The sequence below is a fragment of the Mandrillus leucophaeus genome, unplaced genomic scaffold (genome assembly GCF_000951045.1).
Source record: "Mandrillus leucophaeus isolate KB7577 unplaced genomic scaffold, Mleu.le_1.0 Scaffold23, whole genome shotgun sequence".
NCBI lineage: Eukaryota > Metazoa > Chordata > Mammalia > Primates > Cercopithecidae > Mandrillus > Mandrillus leucophaeus.
Window position 1 is genome coordinate 2,914,434 of NW_012102365.1, and position 9,067 is coordinate 2,923,500.

The following is a 9,067-nucleotide window of genomic DNA, read 5'->3' on the forward strand; positions in this document are numbered from 1 at the left end:
CTGTGCCACTCACCCACATAACTTGAGTGAGCCTCATTCCAGCTCTGAGCCTTGGGTTTTTATCTGCAAAATGCGGTGTCTGTGCCTTGCTTATCTCAAAGCATTGTTGTAAAAAAAAAAAGGAAGTGAGATTATTGGTAGTGACAGTTTTTGGTAAACAGTAAAGCACTTGACACATTGAAATGGACTTTATGAACTGTAAAAGGTAATGTAGGCTGGGTGCCGTGGCTCACGCCTGTAATCCCAGCACTTTGGGAAGCCAAGGTGGGAGATGGCTTGAGGCCAGAAGTTCAAGACCAGCCTGGGAAACATAGCAAGATCCCGTTTCCACAAAAAAAAAGAAAAAAAAAAAAAATTGTTTTTTAATTTAGCCAGGCATGGTGGCATGCGCCTGTAGTCCTGGCTACTTGGGCAGCTAAAGCAGGAGGATGGCTTGAGACCAGAAGTTCAAGGCTGCAGTGAGTCATGATCATGCCACTGCTCTTCAGCCTGGGTGACAGAGCAAGACTGTGTCTCTTAAAAAACAAAAGGGGGGGTGGGGAGGGCATGGGCCAGGCATGGTAGCTCACACCTGTAGTCCCAGCACTTTGGGAGGCCAAGGCAGGCAGATTGCTTGAGCATAGGAGTTCAAGACCAGCCTGGGCATCATGTCAAACCCTACCTCTACCAAAAAAAAAAAAAAAAAACACACACAAAACTTAGCCAGGCAAGATGGTATGCACCTATGGTACCAGCTACTTGAGAGACTGAGGTGGGAGGATTGCTTGAGCCCAGGAGATCGAGGCTGCAGTGAGCTGTGATCATGCTACTGCACTCCAGCCTTCATGACAGAGCAAGACCTTGTCTCAAAAGAAAAAAAAAAGCGGGGCGGGGTGGGTGGCGCAGGGTATGCACAAATTTGATTTTGACATGCTTTCCCGTTAGCCAGTTGGGCTCAACGCCAAACCCAGGCCCTGATGATCCCCCTCCTGCAGAACCAAGGGAGTGGGGAGGGGCGGCTGAGTGGTGATCCTCCCCTGCATATTCTGTCTCTCTCTCTCACACACAAACACACAAACAAATACACACACAGAACCTGGCTGTGATTCCCCTCGGCTGAAGACACACAGAGGCCTATCAGCCTCTCAGCTGGCTTTGTGGGCCATCTGCTTCTGGGAGGGGAGCTGTCTGGCTGGAGCAGGCCACATGCAGCCTGGCTATGCTCCCGGCCCATCATTCCAGATACATGCAGACATAGCCAGACACCCCACATAACCACAGACACACATGCACACACAAAGACACACCAGAGGCTTCTCCCCGCTCTCATCATGCTGTCAAAGAACCCAAGAGGGGCTGGTCAGAGAGGGGGCTGCAGCAGGGTCCCAGCATTTGCCCTTCGGGAGCTGGCTCCACTCCTGCCCCAGACACACACCTCTAGGCCCGTCAAGGGGTGCTACCAGGCTCCTGCTCCACTGTTGCCCTCGGAGGCCCAAGCCTCTACCCACCTAGGGGATCAGAACAGGAAAGTGGGGGATGCCACCAAGAAAGAGAATGCCGTCCTCTTCAACAAGGCCTCCTTCACAGGCCTGGGGTGGGAAGGGGATCCCTGTAAAAGGACAACAAGATCCCAACCTCTCCTCATACCCGCTTCCCACCACCAATCAGAGAAAACTCAGTCCTGTAGGCGCATTTTGTCACTGATAACATAAACTGTGAATTCCTTACTCCTTCAATGACCAGATGGGGAAACTGAGGCCCAGAGATGAGAAGGGATTTTCCCAAGGTGAACACAGTGTCGGGGGCAGAGCTGGGACCAGATACTGGACCTCTGGTTCACCGTCCATTCCCTCCCAACTGCAAAAACCGCTTCGTCATTCATCTGTCCTGTGCATATTCTAAGCATATGCTATGTTGCAAACCCTGTGCTAAGGATAAAGGATACAACAGTGAACAAAACAGGTTCCTCATCCGTCAGGCGTTTACAGCAGGCATCACAGAGTCAGCATTAGAGGGAATGCATCGGTCCCCTTTGTGCAGCATTTTCCAATTGACAAAGCACTTCCCCACTCCAGCTCTTACTTCATCCTCCCCTCAAACTCACAGGTCAGTATTTTGTTTTGTTTTGTTTTGTTTTTTGAGACGGAGTCTCGCTCTGTCACCCAGCCTGGAGTGCAGTGGCACCATCTCAGCTCACTGCAACCTCCGCCTCCCAGGTTCAAGCAATTCTCCTGCCTCAGCCTCCTGAGTAGCTGGGATTATAGGCACCTGCCACCACGCCCAGCTAATTTTTGTATTTTTAGTAGAGATGAGGTTTCACCATGTTGGCCTGGATGGTCTCCATCTCTTGACCTCGTAATCTGCCAGCCTCAGCCTCCTAAAGTGCTGGGATTACAGGCGTGAGCCACCACGCCCGGCCCACAGAGGTCAGTATTTTAACCTGCAATCTGCGAAGGAGGAAAGTGCCACTTCTGAACGACTCAATGCCCCGGCTTGTCAGCAGGAGCTGAGATCGAAACCCCGGATGCCCACTTCTGGCCCAGGACCCAGTCATCTAAGGGGCTGACCTCTTTCTCTGGCTGGTTTGTCAGGACCTAAAGATAGTGGTGTCTCTTTTGCTTCCCTAGCATTCCCCAACACACCTCCCACCCCTACCGCCTCCCCTAACACACACACACCCCGCCCCAAACACCTGAACACAGCTGGGTATTCAGTCAGAGCTAAAGGAGAGCAGCCAGAGGTGTGGGGAGAGAGCCTGCTGGTTCTGTCATATTTCACAAGTAAGCGAGTACACAGCCCCACGTCGGGACCTCCTGCCAGCGGAGGACGGCGGGTGCCAGCCTGGGCCCTGTCCCTAGCACCTGGGACCTGATAGGGGCCATTGGTTGTGGGCTTGGCCCTGTGTATAAGAACCTGGTTATTTTCAGCACCCCCTTCCCCACCCCGCAAACCTAGCATTTAGTGAGTTCCTAAGTACCCCGCCCTGTAGTAGATCCTTTGTATGTCCCGACAGTTCTGTGGGGGAGATGGCATTATCCTTATCTGACAATTTAGAAAACTGCACAGAGATGGAGTGTAACTTGGCCAAGACCACACAGCTAGTCAAGTAGATGTCATTTCGCTCCCTGAGATCCAAGCTGCCCCTATCACCACCATCGCCACCTCCCAGTGGGGTCTCTGGGTCAGCACTGTCCCAGCCTCGGAAAAGCCAAACTTGGGTGTTGGGTTCTCCAGGAATGTTTGGACACTAGAAGTTATTTCTAAACATGAGACTCTGGGCCTGAGAAAGGTGCCAGAACAATCCCTTAAAAACAGAAGCAGCCGAGCACAGTGACTCACGCCTACAATCCCAGCACTTTGGGAGGCCAAGGCAGGCTGATTGCTTGAGCCCAGGAGTTGGATGGAGACTAGTCTGGACAACAAGGTAAGACCTTGTCTCCACAAAAAAATACAAAAATTAGCCAGGCACGGTAGAGCACGCCTGTAGTCCCAGATACTCGGGAGGCTGAAGTGGGAGGATCACCTGAGCCTGGCAGGTCCAGGCTGCAGCGAGCCGTGATCACGCCACTGCACTTTTGCCTGGGCAACAGAGTGAGAGACCCTGTGAAAAGAAAATAAAAGAAAAGAAAAGAAAAATAGAAGCGCCCATCTGCTTAGGCGCAGCCTGGGGGCATGACCTTGGTTTGCCTCCTAAGGATATTTTTCTATGCCTCCCCCTTGCCCAGCAGGGGCCAGGAGTCCCCCTTACCTGTAGCAGGGGCAGCGGCTTCAGCTGCGGGAACTGTGTGTCTCTGTCTGGATCCTGGCCCCAGCTTCAGCCTCTGTGCTGTCTGGCAATTGCAGAAGTGAGGAAACAGCGTATCACTACCAAGTCACCCCTGGGAGGAAATGCTATGGCCCTAGGGCCTCTCAAGGGGTGCCACAGGAACTTCCAAGCTGGGCCGCCAGGACCTGGGCACTGCACAGAGGCTTCTCGTAAAGAGCGAGGGACGCCGACTGTAGGCAGCGCCCAAGGCCAGGGAGCTGAGGTGAGAAAGAGGAAAAGCAAGAGAGAGAAAGCAAGTGCATGCACTCAAGAGAGCGAGAAAGGGAGCATGAGAGTGAGGAAGAGGAGAGAGGAGAGATGAGGGACCAGGAAAATCAAAGGAGAAAGGGAGGAGCGGGGAGGGAGTCAGGGAAAAAAATGAGAGGGCGGAGGAATGGATGGAGGGAGCGAGGCTCAGGGAAAAAGACAGATGTAAACGCCAGGAGAGATGAGAGGAACAAGGAGACTCAGGCACAAAGACAAGGGAAGATCGAAGACAAAAGATGAGATGAGGAGACACAGGCGGCGAGCATGTGCCAGTGCGCATTTGGGTCTGCGTGTCTCTGGATGGGAGTGAGAGAGAAAATAAAAGAAAGGGAGTGGAGGAAAGAGAATGCCCGCTGGGATATGAAGTGGAGGGAGAAGAGAGGCGCTCAGAAGAGTCACTGTGGTCAGCGGCATGACTGGGCAGGGCATCCCTGGAGACCAAGAAGCACTGAGCCCAGAAACCCCATGGGAACAGAGCTGTGGGGGTGGACGTGGAAGCTCCCTGAGACCTTGAGCCTGGGTTGGGCAGCGTGTGAGTTCGTGGGAGCGTGTGGGTGAAGAGGGGTGGGCAATCGAGGGTGAACACACATGAATGTGTGAGTGTGGGTGTGGGGCTATGTGTGAAAGTGAGCCGGTGGGGGCATCCCATGTGCATAAGTGAGAGGTGAGCTAGAGTCTCTGCCTCGGTTTCCAGTCCATTTACCCACTCATTCCTTCAACCAACCAACAAGCACCATCTGAGCACCCCCAGGCACCAGGCACTGGGATGGACCCTGTCTAAAGAAGCAAGTCCCTCAGATACCTCAGCCGACCCAACAACCTCCTACACAGAGAGGGAAACTGGGATCCCGACAGGACCAGGGTCCCACAGCAAGGCAGGTGTAAGCAGAGTTGGGGGCCTGCATCAGCATCCATCCTCAGCTCCACTCTGGGTATCTGGGCCAGGCTCCTCCTCCTAATGTCCCTTATCAAAGCCAAAAATGGCTCTCAAAAGACAAAACACTTTTTTTTTTTTTTTTTGAGACAGAGTCTCACTCTGTCCCCCAAACTGGAGTGCAGTGACTCAATCTCAGCTCACTGCAACCTCTGCCTCCCAGTTTCAAGCAATTCTTCTGCCTCAGCCTCTGAAGTAGCTAGGATTACAGGCATGTACTGCCATGCCCGGCTAATTTTTGTCTTTTTAGTAGAGATGGGGTTTCACCATGTTAGCCATGCTGGTTTTGAACTCCTGACTTCAAGTGATCCACCCGCCTCGGCCTCCCAAGGTGCTGGGATTACAGGCGTGAGCCACTGCGCCTGGCCAGGACAAACCACTTGTAACATTTGCCTCAGTCATATAGAACTAGAGCCAAGCATCTGCCCCCTCCTCCATCTCCAGCCCCACATCACACACAGGCAGACACACTCAGACCACATAACACTTGCACACTCATATACACTCAGTGCCTACTCTCATGCAGAGATGCCCACTCTCACTGTGTTCCTCCAGATACCTGCACACTCACGCCCAGTCTCCCCTCACTCACACCTGCCAGGCTCACCTCCTTCCTCAAGTTCATGCGTCCATACTGCTCCATGCTCCCCCACCACACACACTCTCCCAATCCCCAAAATGCAGCCCAGGCCTCCTGCCAGGCACATGGAAACAGGCTCAGGCCAAGCACTTTGGGAGACCAAGGCAGGAGGATTGCCTGAGCCAAGGGGTTCGAGACCAGCCTGGGCAATATAATGAGACCCCATCTTTATATTTTTTAAAAAAAAAAGAAAGAAAAGAAACAGACTCAGTTTGATCATTTCTTCTTATCTCCCTTAGAGGCCTTTTGAGCCTCGAGTGCCCTGAAATATGAGGCCATGGTCTGTGCATGAACTTAGCCTTCATGCAAACTGCTCACCTGAAAGGCAAGGCCTCAACTCTGCTCCCCAGCCCAGATCCTTGGTTCCAAAACAGTTTCACCTCAGCCCTCCTCCAGCCACCACCCTCCAGGAGGGACAGCAAGCCTGGGAGGGACCTCCAGGATCAACCAGCCTCCATTGCCCAGAATCTCCAGGACACCTGGCTCAAGGTCCGGGACTGTTGGCTCGGCCTGCCTTCCAGTATAGTCCCTTCCACGCGCACACGTGGCAGCTGCAGATCAGCACCTCTTTTGAGATTATCAATAAGCAGGGTAGGTAGGCAGGTATTACTATCAATATTTTACAAATGAGGAAACTGAGTCCTAAGCTTTCTCTCACACCCCACATCCATTCTGTTAGCAAACTATGATGGCTCCACTTGAAAATATGTCCAAATTTGGTTGGGCACAGTGACTCATGCCTGTAATTCCTGCACTTTGGGAGTCCGAGGCGGATGGATCAGTTGAGGTCAGGAATTCGAGACCAGCCTGGCCAACATGGTGAAACTCCGTCTCTACTAAAAAAATAAAAAAATAAAAAAAAAAAAACACCAGCCGCCAGGTATGGTGGCACACACCTGCTGATTACCGCTGGTAATCCCAGCAACTTGGGAGGTTGCGGCATGAGAATTGCTTGAACCCAGGAGGCGGAGGTTGCAGTGAGCTGAGATGGTGCCATTGTACTCCAGCCTGGGTGGGAAAAAAAAAAAAAACAAGCAAATATGTCCAAATTTGAATCTAATCAAGCCTTTAGGTCTAACCTCAGTTTTCAGAAAATACAGGGGACAGAGGAATAAATTAAAGGACCTCACAAGGAAGAAATCAGCCAATTCCAGAATATAGAACATTCTACTGGACAACGAAGCCAGTTCTCTCCCGAAATCAACCATATGAACACAGAAACAAACACAGGACCAGGCTCAGTGGCTCATGCCTGTAATCCCAACACTTTGGGAAGCTGAGGCGGACGGATCCCTTGAGCCCAGGAGTTTGAGACCAACCTGGGCAAAACAGGGAGACCCTGTCTCTATAACACAAAACAAAACAAAAAAAAGTTAAAAATAAAATGAAATAAAAGCACACAAGAAACAGGGAGGAGATTCTTCCAGATTAAAAGAGATTTCAGAGGCCAAACATGGTGGCTCATGCCTGTAATCCCAGCACTTTGGGAGGCCGAGGCAGGCAGATCACTTGAGGTCAGGAGTTTGAGACCAGCCTGGCCAAATGGTGAAACCCTGTTTCTACTACAAATATAAAAATCAGCCGGGCGTGGTGGCACACGCCTGTAATCCCAGCTTCCTGGGAGGCTGAGGCAGGAGAATTGCTTGAACGTGGGAGGCAGACGTTGCAGTGAGCTGAGATCAAGCCACTGCTCTCCAGCCTGGGCGACAGAGCGAGATTCTGTCTCAAAAAAAAAAAAGAAGTTGCAGCTGATCCTGCAACTGGCAGGGAGGGAACCAGGAAATAAATACTCAAACCTTTCTCTTCTCCCATCCTCTGATGTCTTATCGTCTTATCGGCACCACCAGTTGGCTGAGCCCAACCAGAAACAAAGGAACCATTAATGTGGTCCATACAGGGCAGCCTCTGGGGCACAGAGGTGGGTGAAGAAGGGTGGAGTGTACTCTGGCCATGCACCACCATTCCCAGAGTGGGTCTGGAGGAGAAAACAGAAAATATCCAGGACAGACATATCTGAGAAAATCACAGAAACTGGTATATAGATAATTCTAAGGGATTCTTGATAATAGTATTAGGAGATAATGGTGTTACAGTTATATAACAAAATGTCCATATATGTGGAATTTGCTTTAAAATATTACAGCAAAATAAGAAGAAAGGAAGGAGAAAGAGAGAAAGTAAGAAAAACAAAGAGAAGAAATAAAGAAGGATGGATACAGAGTATGAAGAAAAAAGAAAGGAAGAAGAATGAAGGGAGAGAGGGGAGAAATAGAGAATGTGGCAAAATATTTATTTGATTGATTGATTGATTTTTATTTATTTATTTATTTTGAGATGGAGTCTCGCTCTGTCTCCCAGGTTGGAGTGCAGTGGTGCGATCTCAGTCTCACGATGTTGTCCAGGCTGATCTCAAACTCCTGACCTCAAGCAATCCGCCCGCCTCAGCCTTCCAAAGTGCTGGGATTACAGGCATGAGCCACCGCGCCCGGTCGCGTGTTATTTTAAACCACTAAGTTTGTGGTAACTTCTTATAGCAGCCATAGGAAACTACCACAAGGATTTCTTGTACTCTTCCTTCTCTTTTTGTGTATGTTTGAAAACTTTTCTGATGAAGTTGTGTTTGAGTGTGCACAATTCACAACACCACCTATAAAACAGTCTTGCCAAGGAAACCAAAATAGAATCAGCAAGTTTAACCACCGGTTTACTCCTGTTACAGAAGGAAACAAAATCACAGGGATGCACTCAACTAACGCACATGATTAGAAACATACAGAACACACGACCTGCTTTCTTCAATAAATAAATTCTAAACAAGAAAAAAAATATATAGGGAGAAACTATTGATTAAGAGAGAATTAAGAGGTCGAGCGTAGGAGCTCACGCCTGTAATCCCAGCACCTTGAGAGGCCGAGGTGAGAGGATCACTTGACACGGGAGTTTGAGACCAGCCTGGGCAACACAGTGAGAACTCACCTCAAAGTAAATTAATTACTTAAATAAAGAGAAGTAAGAGACATAGCAACCAGTTGCTACATGAATCTTCTTGGATCCTGATTCAAACAAGAGGGGAAAAAAAGAAAGAAATTGGGCCGGGCGTGGTGGCTCATGCCTGTAATCCCAGCACTTTGGGAGGCCGAGGCAGGCAGATCACTGGAGGTCAGGAGTTTGAGACCAGCCTGGCCAACATGGTGAAACCCCGTCTCTACTAAACATACTAAAATTAGCTTAGTGTAGTGGCACATGCTTGTAATTCCAGCTACTCAGGAGGGTGAGGCAAGAGAATCGCTTGAACCCAGGAGGCAGAGATTTCAGTGAGCCAAGATTGCACCACTGCACTCAGTTTGGGTGATAGAGTGAGACCCAGTCAAAAAAAATAAAGAAAGAGAGAAGGAAGGAAGGAAGGAAGGAAGGAAGGCAGGAAGGCAGGAAGGCAGGAAGG

At 50.3% G+C, this 9,067-nt stretch overlaps 1 protein-coding gene across 5 annotated transcripts in view; it reads right to left on the minus strand.

The window, feature by feature from the left end:
• Positions 1-9,067, minus strand: part of PTAFR (platelet-activating factor receptor) — a 65,325-nt gene that overhangs the window by 39,908 nt on the left and 16,350 nt on the right. The window contains exon 1 of one of the 5 annotated variants that reach the window (XM_011981721.1): positions 3,728-4,316. The exons of 1 other annotated variant lie outside the window; for it this stretch is intronic. The gene's annotated coding sequence lies outside the window, so the exon portion shown is untranslated. Of the gene's footprint in view, positions 1-3,727; positions 4,317-9,067 lie in introns of those variants that run through there. 3 more of the 5 variants (XM_011981722.1, XM_011981725.1, XM_011981726.1) reach the window with 3 other exon arrangements.